This window comes from Gorilla gorilla, chromosome 4 (genome assembly GCF_029281585.2).
Source record: "Gorilla gorilla gorilla isolate KB3781 chromosome 4, NHGRI_mGorGor1-v2.1_pri, whole genome shotgun sequence".
NCBI classification, from domain to species: Eukaryota; Metazoa; Chordata; class Mammalia; order Primates; family Hominidae; genus Gorilla; species Gorilla gorilla.
This window is the reverse complement of record NC_073228.2, coordinates 136,134,076-136,159,711: the sequence shown is the minus strand read 5'-3', so window position 1 is coordinate 136,159,711 and position 25,636 is coordinate 136,134,076. Positions and strand designations below refer to the sequence as shown.

General features: G+C 48.3%; 1 protein-coding gene across 20 annotated transcripts in view; it reads left to right on the top strand.

Annotated features, from left to right (window-relative positions):
* The first annotated feature begins 20,366 nt into the window (after window positions 1-20,366).
* Window positions 20,367-25,636, top strand: part of P4HA2 (prolyl 4-hydroxylase subunit alpha 2) — a 35,458-nt gene continuing 30,188 nt past the window's right edge. For 4 of the 20 annotated variants that reach the window (XM_063706761.1, XM_063706764.1, XM_063706752.1 and 1 more), the window contains exons 1-2: window positions 20,394-20,500; window positions 21,069-21,204. The gene's annotated coding sequence lies outside the window, so the exon portion shown is untranslated. Of the gene's footprint in view, window positions 20,752-20,954; window positions 21,594-25,636 lie in introns of those variants that run through there. The other 16 variants (XM_063706763.1, XM_063706766.1, XM_063706755.1 and 13 more) reach the window with 10 other exon arrangements.

Below are 25,636 nucleotides of genomic sequence, written 5' to 3'. Positions count from 1 at the left end.
ATGGCTTATTTCCCTTCAGCCTTAAGAACTTCCTTTAGGCCATGTGCGGTGGCTCATGCCTGTAATTCTAGCACTTTGGGAAGCCGAGACAGACGGATTGCCTGAGCTCAGGAGTTCCAGACCAGCCTAGGCAACAACAGTGAAACCCTGTCTCTACTAAAATACAAAAAATTAGCCGGGCATGGTGGCGTGCGCCTGTAGCCCCAGCTACTCAGGTGGCTGAGGCAGGAGAATCGCTTGAACCCAGGAGGCGGAGGTTGCAGTGAGCTGAAATCGCACCACTGCACTCCAGCCTAGGAAACAGAGTGAGACTCCGTCTCTGGAAAAAAAAAAAAAAAAGAACTTCCTTTAACATTTCCGGTAGTACAGACGGACTGGTGATGAATTCTGTCAGCATTTTTTTAAGATCCTGAAGTATTTTTATTTTTCATTCCCCACCCTGTCCCCCCACCTTTTTTTTTTTTTTTGGAGACAGAGCCTTGCTCTATCCCCCAGGCTGGATTGCAGTGGCACGATCTTGGCTCACTACAACCTCTGAATCCCGAGTTCAGGTGATTTTCATGCCTCAGCCTCCCTAGTAGCTAGGATTACAGACACCTGCCACCACGCCCAGCTAATTTTTGTATTTTTAGTAGAGACGGGGTTTTGCCATGTTGGCCAGACTTGTCTGGAACTCCTGACCTCAGCTGTTCCACCCGCCTCAGGCTCCCAAAGGGCTGAGATTACAGGTGTGAGCCACCGTGCCCAGCCTCTCATTCCCCTTTTAAAGATAACTTCTCTGGATATAGAATACTAGGTTGCTTTTTTTCTCATAGATTATTTAATATTTAATATATAATTCCTATAATTTTATTGTTTTCTGTCTTGCATTACTCCTGGTAAGAAATAAATGGTGATTCTGATCGTTGTTTCCCTTATGTAATGTGCCTATATTCTTTTATCACTTCTAAGATGTTCTATTTGGTTTTATGATTTTGACTATGATGTTCCTAGATGTAGTTTCCTTGTTTTTATCTTCTTTGGAGTTTTAAAACCCCAGCTTCTTGGGATGGTGTATTAATAATTTTTTAAATCAAATATAGAATTTCATTTACCATTTAAAAGAATTTTTTTTGCCCTAATCTCTTTCTCCCCTTTCCTTCTGGGACTCCAAGTTTATGTATATATTAGATTACATGATACTGTTTCAAGGTCACTTTGTTGAGGCTGTGTTTGTATTTTTCAGTCCTTTTACTTTTAGATGTTTTCCATAGTCTTGACTTCAAGTTCATTGATCTTTTCATTTGTAGCATCCAGTCTACTCATAAGTTTATCTAGTACATTTTCCATTTTGTATATTGTATTTTTCAATTCTAGAATTTTCATTCAGCTCCTTTTTTATAGTTTTCATTTCTCTGCTGAGATAGCTCATCTGTTCATTTATTATCTCTATCTTGTAATTTAAACTTCTTTAACATATTTATAATAGCTGTTTAAAGTCCTCATCTGCTAGTTCCAATATCTGTGTTACCTCTGGATCTATTTCTGTTGATTATTTTTTGTCCTGGTTATGAATCATATTTTCCTGCTTCTTCATATGTTTAGTAATGTTTGACTGTATATTAGGAATTGTGAATACTTCATTGTTAAGAGTTTGGATCATGTTTAAAGAGTGTTGAGTTTGTTTTATTAGACAGTAAATTCACTAGAGGCTCAATTTGAGCCTGAGGCTTGGTTTTAGGCTTTATTATGGCAGGTCTAAGATACTGCGTATTACAGGCACAGAGTAGCCCTATTCTTAAAGCGTGGACTTTCTTGGGTTTTCATTGAGTGCTCAGGTGTTCAACAAAGTCTTTTCACTCTGTTGATCAGAACAGATCTCAGAATCATGAGCCCTCTAGAATCCCCACTTAGTTCTTAGACCCAGAGAGGTTTTTTTTTGTGTGTTTTTTGTTTGTTTGTTTGTTTGTTGTTTTTAATCCACTAGGCCTATGGAATCTTGCTCTGCATGTGAGGCTTAGACAAAGCCTCAGGAGCACCTCTGTATAGCTTTCCAGAGCTCCTTCTTTGTGTAGCTCCTTCTTCTTTGATACCCTATCCCACAAATTTCAGCCACCTCAGCGTCTGCTATCTATGATCTTTGTCTCCTTCACTTGATGAGACCATTGTTCTCTCTCTCTCTCTCTTTGGAGACAGGGTCTCACTCTGTTGCCCAGGCTGGAATGCAGTGGCACGATTATGGCTCACTGCAGCCTCAACCTCCTGGCCTCAAGTGATCCTTCTGCCTAAGCCTCTGGAGTAGCTGGTACTACAAGTGTGCACCACAATGCCTGGCTAATTTTTTAACTTTTGTAGAGACAGGGTATTGCTATGTTGCCCAAGCTGGTCTCAAACTCCTGGCCTCAAGGAATCCTCCCACCTCAGCCTCCCAAAGTGCTAGGATTACAGACATGAGCCACTGTGTCTGGTGCCATCGCTTTCTGGGCACCACTTCCTTATGCCATGGTTTGGAAAGTATCCTAGGCAAAGCACTTTCCCTTTTGTTTCCCTTCTCTCAAGGACAAAGGCTATTTTATGTTCAATGCCTATAATCACTGGCTATAAATATTTCATCGAGTTTTATGGTTGTTTACAGTGGGGAGGAGAGTTTATTACCAACTTATCAGTTATGGTTGGAACCTAAGGAAAGTTTGAAAACTAAAAGAAGAAAGAAAAGGAAAAGAAAATAGGGACCCCTAATTCAAGATGTGGATCTGATGTCATAAATGTCTAAGAGTCTGAGCTTCATCTCAAAGCAGCTAGGCCAGTTGAGCATACCCTGCTGTAGTTCTTTCTAACCTGGCATCAGAATTGGACTGAATAAAATGTACAGTTCTGGCCACTATAGCAGGTTGTGTCAGACTTATCCTTCTGCTGAAAACAACTATAAAAGTTGGACAAAATGTATAAAACAACTATTTGAAGGCATTTGAGAACAACCAATACAGCTAAGAATTGAGGAGTTATGATCCTGGAGAAAAGGGAATAATGTGTAGTGAGTTCCACATTTACCTTTGCTTTTTCCCTAGGGGCATTTCACACATTGTTACTTGAGGGAATAGGGGCCAAGCAGAAAGCATCAGTCTTACCAGACTGAGGATACAAAGGTCAGAGTTCAGGGCTGCCGAAGAAGATGGAAATTAAGAAGGAAAATTCCAGAAGGTAGGAAAGAAGAGAGAAGGAGCCCAATAATTGCATGCAAATTCCTCCAACTTTATTGGCTTTTTTTTTTTTTTTTTTTTTTGAGTCAGGGTCTTGCTTTGTTGCCCAGGCTGGAGTGTAGTGGTGTGATCTTGGCTCACTGCAGCCTCCCTCAACCTCCTGGATTCAAGCCATCCTTCCACGTCAGCCTCCCAAGTAGCTGGGACTACAGGCGCAAGCAATCATGCCTGGCTGACTTTGCTTATTTTTTTGTGGAGATGAGGTCTCACTATGTTGCCCAGGCTGGGCTTGAACTCCTGGGCTCAAGCAATCCTCCAGCCTGGGTCTCCTAAAGTGTTGGGATTACAGGCATGAATCACCATGCCCACCCTATTGGCCTCCTTTTAGCCTATCAGGCTAAAGAACTGAGCAAATTGTAGTAGTCTTAAAGTGTTGGGGAGACAAATTGGAATTCAACTTCTATCAAGGTAGAGAGGCCTTGGTAAATGCGTAGGTGTTCTGCTAAGTCCCAGAAGGGTCACACACTAGGAGAGAGGGTCACATCCTAGGAATAAGAGATATGTCCTAGGACAATAAAGAACCACACCAGCCAAAACATGACATAAACCAAAGCCTTGACAGGAGTAGGGTATTTATTTGGTACTCTGCCTTCCAGAAGTCAACTTAATTCTCTCTTTCTGGATGGGTACAACATCACCCAGAGACTTTCCAACTTTTCATCCAAAATGTGTGTCATCTGATAGAGAAGTATGAGACATGCTAAAAAAAACAAAACAAAACACAAACAAAAAAACAGGGCCAAATGACTAAAAATCAAGAGAAAAGGCAGACAATGGAAATAGACCCACAGGTGTTTCAGAAATGAGAGACTTCCAATAATTATGATGAAAATGTTCAAGAAAATAGAGGGAAAGTAAAAAAAAAAAAAAAAAAAAGATGAAAAGCTGGAGAATTTAAAAATAGAATTGCCAGAATACTGATAAAGATAGCAGATAGGAGGCAGGACTAGCTTGCAGCCCCTGCTCAGACAAACAGAGCAGTGTGTGGAGACTCACATCCTGAACTTTTGCTCCAAGAACTACTGCAGGAACATACCAGGAAAGCCAAGAGAATCCACAGACCCTTTGAAGGAACTGGATCACTACTGCAGGCTCCTCGAGATGCAAAAAAACTGTGAGTCTGCTTGTTTTCTCCGCAGGGAGGCTCATGGTCTGGGACAAGTTCTCAGCCCTGGGCACTGGCTACCTGGAAATAGACTCAGTACTGTTGTGGGGGCATGGTAGGAGTGAGATTGGCCTTTAGGACTGTGGGTTGCATGGGAGCAGGGTGAGGCCTGTGACTGCCAGCTTTCTCCCACTTCCCTGGCAAACCCGTATGACTCAGCAGAGGCAGCCACAATCACCCCCGGGAGTATAACTCCATCGGACTGGGAACAACACCCCTATCCCCCACGGCAGCTGCAGCAAGCCCTGGCCAAAGAGAGGCTGAGCTCTGAAACGCATATCCCTGCCCCCACCTGATGGTCTTTCTCTACCCACCCTGGTAGCCAAAGACAAAGGTCATAATCTCTTGGGAGCTCTATGGCCCTGCCCACCGTCTTAACCAGGTGTCCCTAGGGCAAATTTGCATTCTCTTTATAGGACTGCAGCAGATGTGCTCTTGAAAGCGCCACCTCCTGGATGGAGGCCAACCAACACAAAACCAAGTACCCTCACAGAGTCCACTTCACTCCCCTGCTACCCCCACAGGAGCAGGTGCTGGTATCCATGGCTGCAATATCTGAAGATGGATCATATCACAGGACTCTGCAGACACTCCCCAGTACCAGCCTGTAGCCCGGTAGCTCCGCTAGGTGGCTAGACCCAGAAGAGCAAAAACAATCACTACAGTTCAGCTCTCAGGAAGCCCCATTCCTAGGGGAAGGGGGAGAACACCACATCAAGGGAACACCCCATGGGACAAAATAATCTAAACAACAGCCCTTGAATTCCAGACCTGCCCTCTGACATAGTCTACCTAAATGAGAAAGAACCAGAAAAACAATTCTGGTAATATGACAAAACAAGGTTCTTTAACACCCCCAAAAGATCATACCAGCTCACCAGCAATGGATCCAAACCAAGACAAAATCTCTGAATTGCCAGAAAAAGAATTCAGAAGGTCGATTATTAAATTAATCAAGGAGGCACCAGAGAAAAGTGAAGTCCTACTTAAATAAATCAAAAACATGATACAGGATTTGAAAGGAATAGTGTCAATAGGGATGGTAGCAGTTCTTCTTTGAATGTCTGATAGAATTCAACAGTGAATCCATCTGGTCATGGATTTTTTTTGTTGTTGGCAATTTTTTTTTTTTTTTTAAAGAGATGGAGTCTCGCTCTGTCACCCAGGCTGGAGTGCAGTGGTATGACCTTGGCTCGCTGCAACCTCCGCCTCCCAGGTTCAAGCAATTCTCCTGCCTCAGCCTCCCGAGTAGCTGGGACTATAGGCACCCGCCACCATGCCCAGCTAATTTCTTTTGTATTTTAGTAGAGACGGGGTTTCACCATGTTGCCCAGGCTGGTCTCAAACTCCTGAGCTCAGGCAATCCGCCCACCTTGGCTTCCCAAAGTGCTAGGATTATAGGCGTGAGCCACCGCGCCCAGCCAGCAATTTTTTAAATTACCATTTAAATCTCACTGCTTGTTATTGGTCTGTTGAGAGATTCTATATCTTCCTAGTTTAATCTAGGAGGGTTGTATATTTCCAGGAACTTAACCATCTCCTCTAGGTTTTCTAGTTTATGCATGTAAGGTCTTCATAGTAGCCTTGAATAATCTTTTGTATTTCTGTGGTATTGAAGCAGCTTCATTGTCTGGGGAAATACCCTAGGTTCGTCTTGCACTGAGAAGATTAACAACACAGACACACACACGTGAAGCAGGTTAAGGAGGGGAAGTTTAATAGACAAAAAAGAAGAGAGAGTGAGCTTTCTTATACAGAGAAAGCAGGGCAGGTGGGATGTGATCCATTTTATAGAGAGGCTTGAGGAGGCGGTGTTTGATTTACACAGGGGCCAGGGGATTGGTTTGACCAGGTGTAAATGGTTACATAGCCCGAGAAGAAATTGGCCATCCCACCTTAATCTTTTATTATGTAAATGTGACCTCTACCTGTCTGGTGCCATTTGAACCTTGATTCCTCATTGTACCACACATAAAATTAATTTAAGATGGATCATAGACTGAACTATGAAACAATCAAGCTTCTAAAGGAAACCATGGAAGCATAGTTTCATGACCTCTGGGTAGGGAAACATTTCTTAAATGGGACATAGAAAGCACTAACCAAAATATAAAAGATTAATATGTTGGATTTGTAAGAATTAAGAACTTTTATTTATCAAAAGATCCTATTAGGAGAATGAACAAGCCAAAGCACAGATTGAGAGGGAATATTTGCAATACATATATCCAACAACAAACTCATATGCAGAAAATATACAGACTTCTACAATTCAGTGAGGAAAATGCAGAAATCCCAATAGGAAAATGGACAAGGACTTGAACAGTCATGTCACAAGAAATAACTAATAAACACCTAAAAAAGATGCTCAATATCACCATGGAAATGTTCTTTTAAATTGCAATGAGATATTGCTACACACCCACCAAAATGACTGAAATTGGAAAAGCTAACAATAGCAAATGTTGACAAAGATATGAAGCAACTGGAACTCTCATTCATTGCCATTGGGAATGTAATTTTGTTCATCCATTTAGAAAAATGGTAATATCTACAATAGCTCAATATATGCATGTCTTATGACCTAGGAATTTCACTCCTGGATTTTTATTATATTTAAATAAGTGCTTGTGCCCACCAAAAGACATGTGCAAACATATACAAAACAGTTTTATTTAACATGACTAAAAACAACCCAATGTTCATCAACAAAAATGGATAAATTGTGTTATATTCAAACAATGGAATACCACATAGCAATGAAAAAGAATGAGGAACTATTACAAACAAGATAGATGGATATCACAACCATAATGTGGAGTATAAGAAGGCGACCCGAAAGAATATATATTGTATAACTTCACTTTTGTAAAGTTCAAAATCTGACAAAACTAATCAAAAGTGAAAGAAGAAAAAATAGTGGTTAACTATGGGAGAGTTTACTGACTATGAAAAGGTACATGGAAGCCCTCTGGTATTCTGGAAATAGTCTATATTTTTATGTGGGAGGTAATTATGTGAATTTATATGTAAGCAAAACACATTGAGCTGTATATTCAGACATGTTTAGTTTACTGTATATTAACTATATCTTAATAAGTAAGTTTTTAAACAAAAGCACACTGGCTGCCCATGCCTCTCTACCCCTGCTAGTGGGGATTCGTGAGGCCCGAAGAGGGAGATACTATTAATAGCTTTCCAGTGTATAGAAGATGGGCTCATATTCGCACCCCTAGTTTATGGAGCAGGGCATACCAATTGCAGGTCACACATGGAACCCATTCATGCATACCTTCTTCCTCTCTCTGCATGCCACTATTGGTTCCCCAAATCAAAGAGGGCTTCCAGGGTGACCTGTGTGTTTGGCCTTGGGGGCTTGTGACAATAAACTGGGGAGATGTATTAGTGTGCTAAGGCTGCCATAACAAAATATCACAGCCTGAGTGGCTTAAACAATAGAAATTCATTTTCTCATAGTTCTGGAGGCCGGAAGTTCAAGATTAAGGTGTCATCAGGGTGGGTTCCTGGTGAGGCCTCTCTTCCTGGCCTGTAAATAGATGGCCACCTTCTTGCTATGTCCTCACATGGCCTCATCTTTGTGCAAATGTGGAGAGATACAACTCTCTTGTCTCTTCGTCTTCTTATAAGGACACCAGTCCTATTCAAGTAAGTCTTCACCCCTGCGACCTCACTTAGCCTTTATCAGCTTTATTAACCTCTTTATAGGTCTTATCTCCAAATGCAGTCACATTTAGGTAAGGGCTTCAACATATGAATTTTGAGGCTATGCAATTCAATCCACAGAAGGAGCTGATTTACTTTTTACACCCATGTCAATTTGGCCCCCTCCACCCCACTGATCTCAGAGCATTTCCTGGGGGTCACCTCAGTGTGTTCTGCAACAATCCCCTGCCTCTGAGCCAGACTGACAGCTCTGCCCTGCCACCCATTGCTACTTCTGCTGTCCATGGCTCTGGGAGGCCTCTGCTCTGCTGGAAGTATCATCTGTGTTGGTCACCACTGGGGAGAGATGCTGTTTACTGTTGATACCCCCAGCCCAGTCCCAATGGTGGTGGGGTGTATACTCTCTCATTAGGCACTTCTCTCTACTTCCTAAACACAGCAAGGCCCAGAGAGGAATGAGGCCCTGCCTGGCCACCATAGGTCTCCGTGGGAATGAGCCATTCCCTCTCCCAGCCTTTGCTCATTCTATCTCCTCTGCTGGAATACCATTCTCCCAGACCTCCAACACTTCCCCTGGCTGACTATGCAGGGAGGCCCACACCTCATCCTCCTACCTGACCACTCGGCAAATGAGCCTCCCCTTCTGTAGTCTCCCTCAGCCTCTGCGATTCACCGTCAATTTCTTCATCTGTGCCTCCTCTCCCCCCATAAAACAAAACAAACAAACAAACAAAAACCAACATGAGCTCCATGCAGGCAGGGTGTTTTTCTGACTCATCTCTGTGTCCCTGGGTACCCAGGACTGGACACAAGGGAGGTGTCAGGGGATGTCTGTTGACTGACTGAATGTGAGTAAGTGAGGGTGTAGAGGGTTCCTGAAGCCCTAGGCTGAGTGACCAAGTATGGAAACCCTGTTTGCCACACTTCAGCATGGCCAAGGCAGCTGGTCTTCTCCTTCAAAGGCAGTCCTGAGGCTTGACAGGTCATAGAGCCAGGCCTTCATGTCTAGGCTGCAGACAGCTTCCTCAAAGGCCATCTCCTCTTCCCTACTGATCTTTTCCTGCTACTCCCCATTGGTTGAACCCAACCAGAAGCTGCAGGGCAGGTGAACCTGTTGATGCTATCCATATAGGTCAGCAGTCAGGACACAGAGCAGGGGAAAGAGGAGACAGGAGAGGAGATCTGGAAGGGTAAGAAGATGACATCTGTCAAGTGTTAGGTAACACTTGGCACAGGGAGAGTGCTCCATAAATTAGCTGTCCAATCACAGAAGCATCCCAGAGCATCATAGAAACCCAGATGAGGACTGCCCATCCTGCTCCTCTGGCTCTTCTCCTCCAGGAGCTCCTCTCCACAGAGCCAGGATATGCTGGGTATGTTCAGAGTTCAAGGTCTCCCCATCTCCTTTCCTAACTTCACTGCATTACTAGTCCTTGGTGTTTTCTTAGGGCTACTGGCTCCTATGGCCCGAGGCTTCCCAAGGCTACAAGTCAACTTAGCTGACCATGAAGGCCCCTGATCACTATGGGCTGAGGAAAGGATTTGGGGTCTTCCCAATATCCTCCCTGCCTCCTCAGCCAGTGGAGGTCCCAGCATTGGAGTCATTCCCCAGGGCCTGGAAAACATCTCTCTCTTCCCGTTGCTCATGATTATGCAGGCCTAGTCACAGGTCTCAGCTAAACCTTGGCAGGTTGGAAGGATGGGGCACCAAGTGGAGGGGCTTTTTGAGCAAGGCTGGGGCTGCTCCTTTGAGTGAGCCCTGTTGAGCTCCATGCACCCTCTGGTGGCCAACCTCATTTTTGCAACTACAGCTCTGGACAAGAAGGAAGCAGCTCCCCTAAAAAGATTCTCCCAGAAGGCCTCACACACCTTTGCCCTGGGACAAAAATAGCTGTTGGTGCCCCAGGAGAGAGTGCAGAGAAAATTCCAGATCTTGATGAGGGCAGGGTGTCAACCTGGCCTACAGCTGTTGGGTGACCACTGGGGTGAGAGGGCAGTACTTGCCCCCAAAATTGCAGCCACCAATGACAGCATCTAACGGCCCAGCCAGTTTGAGGAAGCCATCTTTCCACCTTCACCACCTTGATCATTCACTCTTCAGCCAAGAAGATGTACTGTCCAAGCCATCCCTTCTCCCATGGGCTCTGATTTCTGCAGATGATAGAGGTAGACATCTTCCTGATTCCAAGCCTGCAACTAGCTGGTTCAGGGTCAGAGTAAGTAATAAGGCCAGAGCCTGGTCCAAAGTCAATATCAGGCTCTGGTTCAGAGTCAAGATTAAGGGCAGAGCCAGAGGACAAAGGACAGAACCTCCTCCTTCTCATGTGAAAGGCCAGATCCACACGCTTGTGTATGCATGTGAATCCCTCTGTGCGTGAGCATATAAATGTGTGTGTGTGTGTGTGCATACGTGTGTGTGTTTGTGGGTGAGAGCCCTCTTACTAGAGGCTATGGCCAAGTTGCTCTGTTTTTCAGGCACTAGAAGGTCAGGGATTATCAAGCTTCTCACAGGTTTATGCAAATGTTTGAAACATGAAAAAAACATAGAAAGCTATAAAAAATGTAAATACTAAATATAGTAAATGTTAACAGTATGTCATAGTCATAGTCAACTGAAGTTCAGCCATGTTCTTGTGTGGTCAAGTTTAAAATGTATTTATGTGGGATGTGGGTGTGTGGAATAGGTTTGATGTGGAATGAGGTAGTCAGGACCTTTGGAGGAATGAGTGCCCTGGCCTCCTTGTGATGGGTAAGAGTCCCAGGGCAGTGTACTGCAGGGCCACAAGGCAGGGCTGACTAGCAAGTTCAAATGCTGGTGTCTACTGAAGGGAAGGGGAGATTAGAGCTGCAGCTGGAGCTGACACTAGCAGGGCAGTTGAGGGCAGGAAAGAGGCCACAGGAGGGTTTAGGGTCCTTGAGACAGGAGTGAGCAGGCCTCAGCCACACCAGTGATTCAGGCTTTTGTGATTATGTGGTAGCAGACTGGGATTAGGGCTAGCCACTGACAGCTCATGTGGTGATTTTTTTTTTTTTTTTGAGACGGAGTCTTGCTTTGTCACCCAGGCTGGAACGCAGTGGCGTGATCTTGGCTCACTGCAAGTTCTGCCTCCTGGGTTCAAGCGATTCTTCTGCCTCAGCCTCCCAAGCAGCTGGGACTACAGGCACGCACCACCATGCCCATCTAATTTTCGTATTTTTAGTAGAGATGAGGTTTCGCCATGTTGGCCAGGCTGGTCTCGGTCTTGAACTCCTGACCTCATGATCCACCCACCTTGGCCTCCCAAAGTGCTGGAATTACAGCTGTGAGCCATCGCGCCTGGCCAATTTTTTTTTTTAATTAGCAAAAGATACTCCCTTTTCAATTCACTTTATTTCCATCTACTGAAAACTTATTGTAATGACTATGCACATCTATGATGGCTGCCATGTAAATGGAGACATCATTGTGCAGTGCACCAATTGAGCAATGTTTGATTGGGCTAGGATCACTCATGGATAGATTCATGGACGCCAGTCTTGCTCCTGAAAGGATATAAGGTGCCTTACAAACATGTTTCATTATAGCAAAGTGAAGTACATTCATTTAAAAATAGAGAGAGGCAGCCTGGGCAACATGGTGAGACCCCGTCTCTACAAAAATAAATAAAAAATTGGCCAAGTGTGGTAGCATGTATCTGTGGTCCCACCAGAGAGGCTGAGGTAGGAAGATTGCTTGAGCCTGGGAGGCTGAGGCTGCAGTGAGCCTCTGAACTCCAGCCTGTGTTTGTACACTGCACTTCAGCCTGGAGAGAGTGAGACCCAAAAAAAAAGTGAGTCTCAAAAAAAAAGTGAGTGAGTCTCAAAAAAAAAAAAAAAAAAAGAAAAAGAAAAAAGGAGAGGAAGGGTGGCACCAGGAGAGTTTGTGCTGAAACTGTCATTAAATGGGTGGTTACCTCGCAATGAAAGGAGTCTCGTATTTGAGGAAGCCAGACACTGTGATTAGGATTCCATGTCAGCCTGAAACCCAGAAGAGTGCTGGCGTGTTCTCTGGAGGCAGCCAATTTTCACTCTCTGTTCTTGTACTGTCTGGGGGCTGCCACTAATTTCCTTTAGCAAGGGCTGCTCTAGGGTAACAGGGCTGAGGGGGCTTGGATGACAAGTAGGACCTCATCCCTAAAAGGGAGTTCAGAATGGGGGGCAGAGCATTCAACAAATATTTACAGAATAAATGAATGAACAAAGGAACATAGCCCTTCCTACTTTACGTCACCAATTCTTGACTCTATCCACTTCTCTCTCTATTCATTGGCAGTTCCCAGTTCAGGTCACTATCAGCTGTCACCCCGCCTCAGCCAAGCTCTGCTCCTCCTTCTCCCCCTCTCACCCACAGTAGAAAGGGTGTTTTTCCCAAATCCCAAATCTTATCCTGCTTCTCCCCTGCCTTTGCTCTGGGGTGTCTGCTCCTTGTCTTCAGCCTCACATCCAAATCCTTGTTTGTGGTCCATGAGGCCTCAGGTGATCTGTCCCTGGGATCTCTGCAGCTTTACCTCTTATTACTCCCCTACTGTCTGCTCGACCGTTGTTCCCCAATCAAGAGCTTCCAGGGTTTGGCCTTGGAGGCTTGTGACAGTAAACTGGGGAGATGTATTAGTGTGCTAAGGCTGCCATAACAAAATATCACAGCCTGAGTGGCTTAAACAATAGAAATTCATTTTCTCGTGGTTCTGGAGGCCGGAAGTCCAAGATTGAGGTGTCATCAGGGCGGGTTCCTGGTGAGGCCTGTCTTCCTGGCTTGTAGATGGTCACCTTCTTGCTACGTCCTCACATGGCCTCATCTTTGTGCAAATGTGGAGAGATACAACTCTCTTGTCTCTCCTCTTCTTATAAGGACACCAGTCGTATTCAAGTAAGGCTTCACCTCTATGACCTCACTTAATATTTATTAGCTTTATTAACCTTTTTATAGGTTGTATCTCTACCGGCTTCCTGACATTTTAACAAGGCCTGAAAAAAACATTAAAAACACTCAACTTTCAGCCTTTTAGATAGTAGCTACATCAGATGCCCAATAGCTATCCTTAACCCTCACCTTATCACCTATCCCTAATCCCCACCCAGCCCCAATATAGGGTCAGGACTGGGGAAGGAAGGACGAGTGGCTGCTGGACTGTAATAATAATTCTAAAAGTGTGCTTTACAGTATATACATCAAAATATCAGATTTCAAGCACCATGCCTAGCTAACTCCTGCCCTCTGGACATTTGCACTAGTCCAGAGCCTCTCGCCCAGGATGGAGGTGAAGTGAGGAGGAAAGTTGTAGTGTAAGCTCACTCTTTATACCATGGGGGGCCTGCCCTGGACTTGCTGTGTAATTGCAGTTCCTGAAGGTCTTGGCATGCCTGTAATGACAACTCAGCCTGATTGCTGACTCTGCTTGTCTTGGGTTGCAGGGGTCCATGGGGGAGGCAAATGGTAGGAGAGTTGTAGCCTGCTTTGGTTTTTGCACCCACCAGATGGGTTCAGGGATTAGGGGGGCACTCTCTAGGGACACACTTGGTCCTGCCCAGCCTGTCCCCACAGGCTTCTGGGGATTCTGCCAGATTATCTTTCCCTTTTCCAGGGTCAACCACCAGGCTATAAGACCAGACTACTGGATAGGCCCTATTTCAGAAGCAGTAGGGCCACTACTAGGTAGCCCCACTCAAGCCACAAGTCTTGCTGTCTGTGTTTGGCCTTGAGTCAAAGCGCCAGCCAATTGAGACACACTCGGCCTTTCCTCAGTCTCTAAGGGGAGAAACCTAGGGTGGGTTGAGGATTGTTTCCAGGCTCCAGTGGACAGCTGCATGCGGAATGTACCGAAGAATACAGATGTGTATCCACATATACAATGCCCTCTGTGTGGCATTGGTTGAACCTGAGGGCCTTGCTCTGGGAAATTCCATGGAAGGCCAGATAGTCGTAAACCCTGACCAGACCTCCAGCTGCTGCAGTGGTTCCAGGGCCTGCAAGAGTCATCAGCATTCAGGGAGGCTTCAGTGCCAAGCAGTGGAGCTTGCCCCACTCCCCTTCCTCAAAACAGGGATCACAGGTGAATAGGAGTGGAGGAGACTGGGGCAGGGCAGGCTGAGTAGGCCCCTGTTTAGAGTTAAGGGCTATGCCACACCCACCCTCCTATTCATCCAATTTCCTGTCCGCCCAGCACAGATGTTTTTACTATCCCTTCTGGGGAAACACCAGGTTCTTCCTTCGGGGTGGGGATGGCAGGCAGACAAGTCCAGACTGCTTCGAGGAGCCATTGGCCAGGGATATTGCCTAGGGACAGCATGGAGGTAGAGCCTCATTTGGCAATGCCCTGGCCATGCTGGGGTGAAAGGTCATAGGCCATGCCTGATCTTGAGCCTAGGAAGGGTCTCTAAGACTGGGTCTAGGTAGGCAGTACCTCCTACTAGTAGCCTTTCCCAGCTGGAAAGGCTTGGGCTTTTCCCTCCCTAGGCAAAGTTGCTGGGCGGGCGTCTGCTTATCTACTAGTTTTTATACTAGACAGAACAGAGCCCCTTTGATATATGTGGTCCCTGAAACCCCCGCCTTGACCTCAACTGGCGATCAGCAAATGTTTGTTGAGGGAACGCATAAATGAACACCATAGAGCTGTTCCAGAAGGGAGGTATGGCCTTGTTCATACAATGGATCTGGGGAGAAGGGATGTGAATCTCTACAAGATGCTGTGATGTGTGGCTGTTAAAGATGGTTGTGGATTCATTAAGTGACACACACTGGGTGTACTCAGTGAGGTCTGCTAGAGGCCACAATAGTGGGAATGTCCACTCATTCATTCATGTATTTTTGTTCACCAATTTCTCTCTAGGCTCTGGGTGCCTGACCCTATGCTAGAGCTGGAGACACAGTGATGAACAGGTTAGAGGCAGTCCCCAGGAGAGCCAAATGGTAAATGAAGTAGACATTGAATGAGGTCAGGTAGCACGTGTGAAACTCATCCATGAGGAGTTTTGGGGCCTATGGCAGGATCTGGCTCAGGCTAGACCCAGAAAGCCTTTTGAAAGAAACAACCTCTTGGGAAGAGAGTGTTCTAGGCAGGAGGAATAACACATTCAAAGGCCAGGGAACTGAAAAGTGCCTGGAGTGGCTGCAGCATCAAGTTTGAGGCTGTGCATAAGAAGAGAGACCATCAGGGCTGGATAAAGGGGATTGGCAGCATTGGCAAGATTTGTGTCTACCCTTGGGTCCATGGAATACCTTTGAGAGGTTCTATACGGAAATAACATGATGGGAATCACATGGTTACAATGTCATTCTGCCCTGTGTAATGGAGTAAGGATAGAGGGAGTGGAGTAGAAAAGTGGGCTAGGATGGATTGTCCAAGTGAGAGATGGTGGTGTCCTGAATTTGGTCTGCGACAGCAGGGTTGGGGAGAAGTAAGTGAACTGAGAGAGATCCACCGGGTAAGATCTCCAGGGTGGGCATGCAGTGGGAAAGAAAAGGGAAGTGACTGGGAGATGGTGATATTTGCTGAGATGTAGGAAATGCTGGGGCAGAAGCAGTTTGGGTGGTGTGGGCTGTGGTATGGGGGAGATGTTTCATCCTGGCTGAACCTGCAGCTGGAGATGCCCCAAAAGCAGTGGCAGGGGGGTCCCCATACGGGACTACCCCAAACCATCCTGAAATGGTTGGGATTCCAAAGAAAGTAGCACCAAATGCCAGGGTGATCAGTCCAAAGCATTTATTAGGGAAATTTCTCGGTCTCTGAGGGGGTTGTAGTACATCCTCTAGGCAGACAGCGAGACAGGGATGTTCTATCTAGGTATGCCTGCTGCAAGGGGGGTCTGGGTATGGAATTTATATGAGATTTTAAGCAATTTGGCTCAGGGTCGGGGCTAGTTTCTTTCAGTGTTTCGGGCAACCATCTAAACACCTTTATCAGTGCCTGGGAATGTTTAAGGCCCCAGCTTGGGCTCAAGCCTACAGGAAAAAACCTTCGGCTGTCTGGGTCATAGAGTGGTCAAGGCATTTGGTATTTGTCAGGAGAGAGAAAAAAGTGAGGGAACCTGGGGGACCCTACATGAGATAATGAGTTCACTTATCAAGTGGCCATAAAGAAAAGGCTGTGACGATGTGGGTCTGGAGTGGACCCAGGCTGGAGATTCAAAACTGAGTGATAGATTTACATGGGTCCAGAAGCCTTTGAGGGCATGGAGGAATGTCAAATGTAGTGGATTAAATGGTGCCCCCCAACCCCACCAAATTGCATTCATGTCCTACTACCTGGATCCTGTGAATGTGACCTTATTTGGAAAAATGGACCTTACAGATATTATTAAGTTACAGGTTATTAGGGGAGCTGTTGCAGTGGTTCCAGGGCCTGCAAGAGTCATCAGCATTCAGGGAGGCTTCAGTGCCAAACCTCCCTGGATTACCTGGGTAGACCTCCCCATCTGCCCTGGATTACCTGGGTAGATGCTACAGCCAATGACAGTTATTTTTATAAGAAACAGAAGGGCAGAAGATGCAGACACCGAGGAGAAGTGCAGGTGAAGATGGGGCAGAGATTCGTGTGATACAGCCACAAGCCAAGGAACTCCTAAGCCACCAGGAGCTGGAAGAGGCAAGGAGGGGTTCGCCCCTAGAGCCTTCAGAGGGAGCACACCCTGGTAACATTTTGAGTTTGGACTTCTGGCCTCCAGAACTGTGAGAGAATAAACTTCTGTTGACTTAAGCCACCTAGTTCGTGGTAATTTGTTGTGGCAACCCCAGGAAATGAATAGATCAGGAGCCCAGATGGAGTCTGAGGGCCTTATGTTAAGGGCTGAGTGGTGAAAGTGAGGCCACAAAGGCAGAGGTCAGAAATGGTATCTTCTGGGTGGAGGCAGGTAGAGGAAAAGGAATATAAAAACAAACGAATGGCCACTTCCTGCAAGGCAGGAAGACCAAGGAGACATGATCCTCAGAAGTCCTGCCCCTTCTCAAGGCTGCAGATTTTTAGGAGGGTATCTGACCAATGCTGTGGTCCTGAGCTGCCAGGACTCCAAGACCCTGCGGAGGTCTTACTCATGCCTTTGGAGACTAAATCCTACAGTGTGGAGCAAGGTATTGAGGAGATATCCATCCATTCAAGGAGTTAGCAAATATTGAGCCGAGTTCGGTGGTGGGAAAATGGCAATGGACAAATGCATGCATAGTTTATGTACTCCCAGGCCTCCCAGGCCAGTCGGGGAAGACGTTACCCAAGCGATCATTCAGTTCTATCAACTGTGGCGAGTGTTACGAAGCACACGGGGACATGAGAAGCTGTTATGGGAGGTTTTGTGTGTGTGTTTTTTTTTTTGTTTCTTTTTTTTTCTGAGACAGAGTCTTGCTCTTGTCACCCAGGCTGGAGTGCAATGGCACGATCTTGGCTTACTGCAACCTCTGCCTCCTGGGTTGAAGTGATTCTCCCACCTCAGCCTCCCTAGTAGCTGGGATTACAGACACCGCCATCATGCGTGGCTCACCGCAAGCTCTGCCTCCCGGGTTCACGCCATTCTCCTGCCTCAGCCTCCTGAATAGCTGGGACTACAGGCATGCATCATCACACCCGGCTAATTTTTTGTATTTTTAGTAGAGACGGGGTTTCGCCATGTTAGCCAGGATGGTCTCGATCTCCTGAACTCGTGATCCACCCGCCTCGGCCTCCCAAAGTGCTGGGATTACAGGCGTGAGCTACTGTGCCTGGCCATGCCCAGCTAATTTTTGTATTGTTGCAGAGACGGGGTTTCACCATGTCGGCCATGCTGGTCTCGAACTCCTGACCTCAGGTGATCCGTCCGCCTCAGCCTTCCAAAGTGCTGGGATTACAGGCGTGAGCCACCGTGCCTGGTCTGTTATGGGAGGTTTTGACCTACTCAGGGAAGTAAGGAAAATCTCTCTGCCTCTGAGGGAATCTGAAAGATTCTGAAGGTTTTAATCAGGGAGGGAAAAATTTTTTCTAGACAGAAGGAACAGCATGTATAAAGGTCTGGGGTGGGGAGGGGGAATGGCCAGTTAGAGAGACTGGAGGAAGTTCGACGTGGTTACAGAAGTGAGCAGAGGCCAAACCATGTGGAACCTTATAAACCACTTTTCGATGTTTCTCAAGATCAAGGCAATTTCCCAGCTGCAAGTAATGGGCTCAGATCTGCATTTTGAGATCATCATGGTTGTAGTGAAGGAGAGATGAGAGGGAACAAAAATGGAGGAGCAGCCAGTCAGGAAAGCGTTGCCATCACTCATGTGAAAAAGATGGAGAGAAGTGGGTGGATTAGAGGGAGATTTAGGGGTAAAATTGAACAGACTTGGAATATAGGTAAATAGGGTCTGGGGACGAGGGAGAGGGAGCTGCCAAGTATGACTCCCAGGCTTCTGGTTAGGTAACTGATGGGAAGTATCTCCTTCAGTACAGCAGTGAAGACAGGATGTGTGGAGGGGGAAGATGTGGGGGGAGAACAATAACTCTGTGTTGGACATGTTGCCATTGAGGTGCCTGTGGACACTCAAGTGGGAATGTACACTGAACAGTGAGTTATATGAATCTGGGGTTCAGCAGTAAGGATAAGGGTAAAGAGAGAAATTTGTGTCACCTGCGTGTAAAGAGAAGCGTGAAGTGGAAAGCCTAGACCTGAGTTTTGAGGAACCCCCAACCTTTACTAATAGGGAGAGGATGCTGAAGAGGCTTGAGCAGAGGTGGCCAGAAAGGATGAGGGGAAACCAAGGGAAATCAGTGTTCCAGAGGGGCTGTGGTCATCGCTGGGTGTCAGACACTGCTCAGGGCCCTGGCAGATGAGGTCTGAAGAACAGCCGTTGAATTTGGAGATTGGAGGCTACAGTTTATTGAGACCTGGTTTGGTGCTGTTAGGGAGCTAGAAGGCTGACTGCAGGGCCTGAAGAGTGGGAGAGACAGCTCCTTTAGGGCCTGAAGAGTGGGAGAGATATGAGGATGGGGAGACAGCTCTTTCAAGAAATTCCGCTGCGGTTGAGAACAGAGACACTCAGTGGGGTCGAATGAGGGTTTTGTTCCCATAGTAGAGGCTTGAACACATTTACAGGCCAATGGGAAAGATCCAGTTGAGAGCGGGTAGTTGAGCCTTCAGGAGAGAAAAGGGATGTTCCATGGGGCAAACTCCTGAGAAGGGGGAGGAGATGGAAGGAAGCTTCTGTGGATGTAGCAGATGCAGGAGGGTTTGTGTAGTTTTAGCCGGGCTCGAGCCGGTGGCTGACGCAGGCAGGAACAATGGCTCACCCATGTTTTATGTGTATTTCCGTGTGCGTGCTCCTGCTTTCCCCAGGTCTGGGCCGCCTGCCTGGCCCGTGTGCCATAGGGAATATCCACACTGGGCCTGGGCGGAGGCTGGGCATCTTCCGCTCTGGGCTTGCTCCCTGATGAGATTCTCAGACCGTGCTTCCCCTCATTCATGAGAGGAAGGTTCACAGAGCAGGCGTGGGAACCTGCCTGGCCGCCAGGGCCTCCTCCCGCTCAGGCTGAGGTTTGCTGCATCTCTGTCCTTATTCCCTTCCAGACTGGATTGGCTGAACCAGGTGTCCACTCTTTTTGGCCCATGGCATAAAGAAGGGTTTGGGCAACCCAGTGTGCCCCAGGTTGTTACCGCCCCCCCGCCTCCGCCCCCACCCAGCCTTTGATGGGCCCGCTTCTCATCAATCCATCACCCCTGCACATGCCACCAGGACTGCCTGGACCAGAGCCCGGGACTCTCTGAAACCCACTGAGAGCTCGGCCCTGGGAATGGGCCTCCCAATCTTGGTCTCCAGGGGGTGGGCCCCAGGTCCCTAGTCTTCCTCAGGGTCTTCTCCACCGTTCTGCCTCCTCTCCTGATACCCAGTTCCTAGCCGGGGTGACCCCAGCCTCCCGTAACAGCCTCCTTGTGGTGGTGCTGGGAAGAAGGGGCCCGTGTACCCGGCAGGGCCCCCCAGGCAATGGGCATGAGCGCAGGCAGGGAAATCCGTCAGCCTCCAGGGACGCTCTCCCTACAGCCCCGGCGCGGGGATCGGGTCGTGGCGACCTCTCCAGACGCCCAGGGGCTGGGCAGGAGGGCGGGCCAAGGCCCGCAGGTAGGGGCGCCAAAGCCAGGCGGGCGCGGAGTACGTGCGGTGGGCTGCGGGCGGCATGAAGGGCGCGGGCGGCCAGCTCCGGCTCCGGCTCCCGCGAGGCCGGGTAGCCTGGGCGTTCCCAGGGGTCGCAGAGGACGGCGAACCCCGCCGGAGCCCCCGGAGCTGGGGACCAGGACGCAGGCAGGCGTGTGGAGCGTGAGGTGGGGACGTGGCGGCGGCTCAAGTGGGCGGAGCCCCGGCCGCGGCCGGAGGCGGAGTCGCCAAGGGAGGAGGCGCCGAGCTGAGCGGGCGACGCCGCGGGAAGTTCTGGAAACGCCGGGAGCTGCGAGTGTCCAGGTGAGCGCCCCGCCCGCTCATCGGCCAGATCAACCCTAGCGCTGGGGCGCAGGCTGGGGTCGCCAGGCGGTGCGTTCTGCCCGCGCGGGGCTGAGAGTTAGGGGCCGGGGCCGGGTCCGGGGCCGGGGGTCGCGCCGCTAGCCGCCAGCCGCGCAGTCCGGGCCGCAACCCTGCACCCTCCGCCCTGTTTCTGCACCCGTCTGGGTTCTTGTCCCGCCGCCCGCAAGCCTTCCCGAGCTCAGGGTGGTGAGGTCAGCGGCGCCCTTCGTGCAGTTCCCTCGGCGGTCGGGCGGGGCTGGGAACTTGGCCGCTCTTCCCTGTCAGGCTCCCGGGAAGTGGCGGCCTGACCCCGGGCTGCCGGCTGTTGGGAGCGGGGGCGCGGCGTCCGCCTGGCCCTGAGGGGCCTCTTCATATTGGCTAAGCCCGTTTTGCACCCTCCCAAGGGCTGGGAGTCCTAGGTCTTGTCCGGGCAGGGTCCAGCTTGGAGCCCATTAGATGGGCCATTGGATCAGAAAGTCTTTTCTCCCCCGGACATCCTTGTGGAACCAGCGTTGTTTTTCCTTGGCAGCTGCGGAGACCCGTGATAATTCGTTAACTAATTCAACAAACGGGACCCTTCTGTGTGCCAGAAACCGCAAGCAGTTGCTAACCCAGTGGGACAGGCGGATTGGAAGAGCGGGAAGGTCCTGGCCCAGAGCAGTGTGGTGAGCGCTGTGCTGGAAGGGAATGCGGGCAGTGGGTACTTGGTAGAGCACTGACTGCCTCCGGCCAGAGGACTTCCCGGAGGAGGTGACTCGTGAGCTGGAGTGGTCAGAGGAAGGCTGGCAAAAGGGCGGCGTGGACGGAGGAACAGCCTATGTGAGTGGGAGCAGAGACCTTGGCCAATGCCATTCCTTATGGCCTTGTAGTGGAAGCAAGGTGATGGGGAAGGAACACTGTAGGGGATAGCTGTCCACGGACGCTGTCTACAAGACCCTGGAGTGAGATAACGTGCCTGGTACTGTGCCCTGCATGTGTAAGATGCCCAGTTGACCTTCGCAGCAGGAGCCTGGATCAGGACACTTCCTGCCTCAGGTATTGCTGGGCAGCCCAGGTGGGTCCCTGGCCTTTGTATTCTATTTGACTTTAAGATGGTGCAGGAGAATACAAAAAACTATCCGGGCATGGTGGCGCGCGCCTGTAGTCCCAGCTACTCGGGAGGCTGAGGCAGGAGAATCGCTTGAACCTGGGAGGCAGAGGTTGCAGTGAGCCGAGATCGCGCCACTGCACTCCAGCCTGGGAGACAGAGCGAGACTCCATCTTAAAAAAAAAAAAAAAAAAAGAGAGATGGTGCAGGAGAGCACTGGGATCCCTCCCAAGACTGTGACTGTTGTCTTTTGCTGTAGAGTGACACCCCAGATTTGTGCTTCTTGATATAGACTACCTGGGGCCTCACAGCCCCAGCCCTCTTATAGGAAATCCTGTCCTAAGAGCAAGGGCTGGAGTCCGTTACGTTGTAGCTTGGGGCATTCTTAAATGTCCCAGACTTTGTAGAGATCCATTGTCCACCTAAGAATTTATAGGATGTTTTTGGGGTCTGCTGCTTGTTCTCAGCCTGTGTCTCATCTGACATTAGCAGGTTCCATAATTTAGTCTCTGTTAAATGGACTAGGATTTCCTTTGGCTTGTACTTAAACTGCCCCTGAAGTGTCCAAGGTGCAGCCGCTCACTGTGGTTCTGGGCCTCTGCGCCCAGTCTCTCTGGTTGCTTCTCCCCACTCACAGAATGTTTGGTCTTTGAATTCTTTTCTTTTAGGGCCTCCTTGTTCTTACACAGCCGAGTGTCCACTGTGTGGCCCAGCCAATGAAGCCACGTAGCAAGGATGGAGTGAGTTGGCTGGGGGCCTCATCCCAAAGATGCTGTCATACTGGATCACCCTAGTTCTCTGAGAGCTCAGCAGGCAGACTTGGTGACAGCTTAGCTGAGGCATTGTCTGTGGCATGTGATAGGCCCTTGTATCCTGTCGAAAGCTCTGCATTGGGGTACTCTAGACAGTGCTTACTTAGTCACTGGTTTAGACTGGCCCCAGCTGATCTCAGTTCATCCCTTGAGTGCCTTCTGCCTGTTTGGCTTCTGACTGGAGCGTGCCTGGGGCTAGAATGAGGGACGAGAGAGAGGAGGTGGCCGAGGCACTATTCTTGCCTGTGGGTAGCTCGTACTCTGAGATTGCTGCTTCATATTGGCAGCTGGCCATGTGCCAGGGGAGGAGCCCGGCTGTGAGTGCTCATCAAAGGAAGAGACTACGTGAGTGCAGCTCTGAGGAATGAGTCGGTTGAGGGAATCTAGGGTCTCCTCATTTCCTAAGAAGACCTCCCTTTTTCACTCTGCCCTCCCACATCCTTGGGAGGGTCTGAGACTGGAAGCAAGGCCTTGGCTGATGTGTGGCCACGCTGGCTGATAGTGTGCAGAGGGCTAGGAGGTGTGTCCCTGGCTCTTGGGGTCTGTCAAGAGTTTACTATTATGCAGATGGAAGTTGGCAGGAAAAGCTGTGATGCAAGTACATGCAAGCCCAGCAGAGTGCTGGAGTGAGAGTTAAACTTCGGGAAAGTTGCTCACATCTAGCAATTTGGACATTTGAAGTTCCTTAGAGTAAGACATCAGCCTGTCCTAGAGCAAAGAGGGCTGGAAGGTCCTGTGGTCTGTGGGCTTTGTGTTACGGACATGGAATGAGAGATAGAAAGACAGTTTTTTTTTTTTTGTTTTTTGTTTTTTTCCTCAGAGCAGAGGGGAATGAAAAGTCTGGATGATTTACTGGAGCCCTAGAAGAGAGTTCTTATTCAGCTGGTGTCATTGCAGGGCAGAGGATTAAGTGTTTGGGTAGAGTGCTCTCCAGCTCAGATGGAATCTATCTGATCCTGGTAACAGGCCAGCATCTGCTCTGGACCTTTCAGGAAGTGCTTGCTTAGAGTGTGGCCTGTTTTGTACCTGGCACTCTGAGGGCCAGGGTGTAGTGGAGATCCTCAGGCCTGGGTACTTGTAGGAGCCTGGAATGAGCAGGTCAGAGGCATATAAGTACATGAGTTCCTAGAGTATTGGTCCAATCCCCCGCCTTTTGCTAGAGAACATTGCTTGATGAGCTTTAGAGCCAGTGATTGACCAGTTCCAGGGTTATCCCCTGATGATCAATGTACTACATTATACCTGATTCCAGTCTCTCCTGAATTAAATGTTTCATTTCTTGTGGTGCTCCTGGAACGTGGAGATCGCCCAATTTCTGCCTTGTTTGCATCTTCACTGTCCCCTAGTCTGGACCTTCTTTCTCACCCAGGAATCAGCTGACTTGGGCTGGGCAGCTGGCTGCCTCAGGTCCACTGATGTTTCTCTGGTGCCCTTGGTACTAATGATTGACATAAATTATGCCTAGTGCGGGGCTACCTGCCAACATCTGTCATCACGTTCAGTCCTCCAACAGCCCTATGAGATATAGGTCCTAGTATTGTCTCTATTATATACATGGGGAAACTGAGGAATCCTGTAACTTGTCCAAGGTCACAAAGCCGGGAAGTGGTATAGAATTGGGGTTTAACTCTTAGTATGTCTGACCCTAGGGCAGGTGTGCCTGTCCATTTGACTGTACTGCCTTGCCCTGAGCTGGACTGGCTAGTTATTTGTGAGTGCTGTCATGTCTAAGGTAGGAGTGACTGCCCATCTGAACTTAAGGGACCATGTTACTGTTTTCTGGGTCCATGTTGCGTTCCTCCCTCTGGTGAGATCCAGCCAGGCGTGTCATGTACCTGCTTTATGAACCTTTGGTGTAACCCATGATAAAGTCCTTAACCTGGGCAGGCATGTTCTTCCTGGGCAAAGTGTGGCTTCCCTGTTTGGGAGTCCATTGCACTTTAAGGTAACAGATTATTGAGTAGGACTGGGTGGCTGCAATATCTAGCAGAGTGTGTTTTGGGTTTGACTCTTGGTTCTGTCATTGATTTGCTGTCAGATGTCAGATATGTAGGAAACCCTCTCTCAGCCTCAGCTGTTTGTCATTTGTATCTATCTTATATCTGAAATGGAGGTAGTTATCTAGCTTAGAAGGTTTGGGTGAGAATTAGATAGTAGAAATGAAAGATTTTTGGAAACAAATAATGCTTATCTCAGACTATGTTCCCAGGAAACAGCCTGAGACAGAGCTTAAGTACTTAATGCTTTATTGGAAGGTGTAATTGCAGGGCAGCCAGGGTGAGGGAAAACAAAAGTGAGGTGCAGGCCTGTGCGATGGCTCATGCCTATAATCCCAGCACTTTGGGAGGCCAAGATGGATGGATTGCCTGAGGTCAGGAGTTTAAGACCAGCTGGCCAATATGGTGAAACCCCATCTCTACTAAAAATACAAAAATTAGCTGGGCATGGTGGCACACACCTATAGTCCAAGCTACTCAGGAGGCTGAGGCAGGAGAATCCCTTGAACCTGGGAAGTGGAGGTTGCATTGAGCCAATATTGCGCCACTGCACTCCAGCCTGGGCGACAGAGCGAGACTGTCTCAAAAAAACAAAAGAAAAAAGTGAGGTATAAAGGAGGATGGGAGGTGGTGTTTTAGCAAGCTGGCTACTCTGCACAGAGATGTACTTGGTTACCCTATGAGGGCCCTTTGGTAGCCACTGGGGAGGCCAGTCTGGTACTTCAACAGAGTCTGGAGATAGTGAGAGGAGCCAGAGATTCTGGCGTGGGCCTGGATAGTCTCCTCCACTGGGCTGAGGCAAAGTAAATACCCTGGGACCTGGGAGATGGGTGAGACCAAGAGGTTGCAAGGTGGGACGTAAGATGCATCCAATATAGTGGTATATGGATTTTATCCTCAAGTGTAGTTCCCTTTTATGGGTTAGTCTCATCCAGACTGCCAAGTCTCTGCCAAGACTGTGACTGAAAACCCAACTTGGCTTTTGCATGTCAGTTTTAGCAGCCTTCTCTGCTACTTCATTGTCTAGTTACTGAAGCAAGACTTTGTGGTGGTGATGGTACCCAGGTGGGGAAGTGGAAGTCAACCACTATTGATGTACCAGACTGAGAAAGTATGTGGATAGATACAGATAAACATCTTGGCTTTATTAGGTTCTTGGTGAAGGAGAATATTTTTTCACATAAAGTAGTTGTTGAAGATA